The following is a 2,735-nucleotide window of genomic DNA, read 5'->3' as shown; positions in this document are numbered from 1 at the left end:
ACAATGATGAGTGACAGAAAGGTCCAAGGTTCATATGAACAATCCTCGGATCTAGTGAAAAAGGTTGGCAATAATATGAACAAGAATCTTTATCAAAAGGTAATCTTTGTATTTTTATGAGAGAGAGCAAATCTTGTTCTCAAAAGTATTCTTAACAAATGAATATTACATGCTTTTCTTTCTTTTTCTTTTCCCTTATATATTCAACACATATCCATAGTAAACCCTAATGGTATAAATGTAGGGAATATTCATAAGAATATTTTCTCTAATATCTTATTCTGAAAACTAGCCGTTATTATCCTTTACGCAGTGCATGATCTTGACCATGGTTGACACCTCAGTCACAAATTTTGCTACCTTCTGGTCGACCTCGAACGACTTTCCTTAATGTCATATTAGACCAAATACCATTAGGGTAGATTTTGGCCCATACAGGTTTAAATTCCATCAACGGGCTTCCATCCCCTTGATGTAATTATAAAAAAGAAAGAAAAAAAAAAAGACTAATTCTAAGCTCATAAAATATGTGAAAACATTTTATTTTATGAAAGATTGGATAGTCCGTACAGTCCTGTTTGTGTAGTATTATTTGCTTTTATAAATTGGTCTGGTCCTCTCTAAATAACATCCAATAATTTGATGCATTTCTGCCTACTAAAAGTATATGTTAGGTAGCTATATTTTATCATATCCTTAAGTTAGTAGTAGTTGTAAACCTGCACTGACCAATCTCACCCATTATTTTGATAGAAAATAAAATGTCCATATAAACCTAACTAACTTGTTTGCCTTATTTCAATATTTATCAATGAGAAAACCTCTACGAATAAATATTAGGGCTTACAAGGATTTTTCTACGCAAAACAAAATACTATGTCACTTTCATGACATTATGATTTAGTCATACTCAGCGTTCGTTTAAATCTACCCCACTTAATCAATAAGAATAATACATAATGGAAAAGTCAAAGTATGTCTTTTTTTCTTGAATTCACTCTCGTTAGCTATACATGTACTAGCTAGATTTTCAATTTCTTCTTTTTCATTTTTTTTAAACGAGAATCTACCAAAAATAGTTTTTTTTATTAAAGATCTGCATACATATGATTTCACTTTGTGTGGGTTACATACACAGAGTTTGTTATATTATTGTTGTTGGTATCTTTCTTCTTTTGAAAAATTTATTTTCACACCTAAACATCTGCGGCGAAAAAGGGTTTGGGAAGGAAGATTCAATGCAAATATAAGATTCTACATAATTAAGAGAAGTTTGAGATTATCGAACAAGGGTTTGGCTGTGGAAAATAAAGTTTGAAACTGATAATGACATACCACATAATTACATTTTGCCACACATAGTTTCAAATAATCATCCATATTCATACATTTTCAGGAAGAACGTTTTAAAAATAAATTTAAAGTAGAAAATGGATTCAATATTCATAAAATAAGAGATATAATTAATACTCATGTAAACTCAGTATCTTTCTTTAGTTTCTCTTTTAATTTCTCAAATGAAAATTGTACTGTGGGATTTATAATTCTCATATAATTTTCCACAGAACATTGTGTTCTTTCGTTTCCGTTAAACTTAACGATCTTATTGTTCAAATTAAAAGGCTGATAATACTTTTCCTTGACCTGAATAGTTTTTAATCTTTCTTTTATCTCTGATGGTAAGCAACCTCCACTTCCAACCAAGAGGTTGTGAGTTCGAGTCACCCCAAGAGCAAGGTGGGGAGTTCTTGGAGTGAAGAATGCCGATGGTCTATTGGAAACAGCCTCTCGACCTCATGGTAGGTGTAAGGTCTACGTACACACTACCCTCCTCAGACCCCACTAGTAGGATTATACTGAGTTATTGTTGTTGTCGGTCAAAGATGATGTGCGTGTCGGACTCACCCCACACATATTTAAATAAACAAATTAGTATTTTATTCATTTAAAAGAGAAAATGAACAAATGCCAAATGCTAGAGATTAGACATAATAATCAAATCAGTACCAGTGTATCCAATTTGGTAGGTGATGATCCCGCGATTAATATTAATAATATACAGTTTTTTTCCCTCCCGTGGAGTGCTTTATCTGTACCAGTACATACGACATCTTTTTTTCCTTTTTTGTACGTTAAAATTTATTTGACACAATTTCACAAATTAATACGACATCTGTCATATTAACATTTTATTCTGAATTTATCAAGTGTCTAGGGCCAGCGCTCAAAGATTTGAGAAAGCTCACGTGCCTCTGACTGTTCTCTAAAGTTTCAATCCCCAGATACGACATTTCTCTGAAACAGTACAAAAAAGAAAAAAGAAAAAAGAAAATGAAATTTCTCTGAAACAAACAAGACAACTTGTTCTGTCTAGGAAGTTGGTAACCAGCTAGCTAGCTCAATTTACACACACATTTTTTTATGGTACACTGTTTTGAATCCCTTAATTCAAAAGACTATAAACCAAAAAAAGCCAGTTTTCTGGCTCAATCTTTTCTTGGCAAAATTCTAGCGGTACTTTTTTGTCAAAATATAGTAAACATTAGTACAACATAGCTAGTCCAACAGTGAATATACATGTTTGGAGCTTGAGGAAAAAATGTTGCCTGCAAAAAGAGGTGTTCTTTCATGGATTCTTGCAGTGAACTACTACTTCTTGTTGTTAAATTTGGGTGAGTCAAGAGTTGCCCAAGAAGAAGGTAAATTTTGGCTGTTTTTTTTTAATAGTTGTTGAG

The sequence above is a fragment of the Nicotiana tabacum genome, chromosome 17 (assembly GCF_000715075.1).
Source record: "Nicotiana tabacum cultivar K326 chromosome 17, ASM71507v2, whole genome shotgun sequence".
NCBI classification, from domain to species: domain Eukaryota; kingdom Viridiplantae; phylum Streptophyta; class Magnoliopsida; order Solanales; family Solanaceae; genus Nicotiana; species Nicotiana tabacum.
This window is presented reverse-complemented; position numbering follows the sequence as displayed.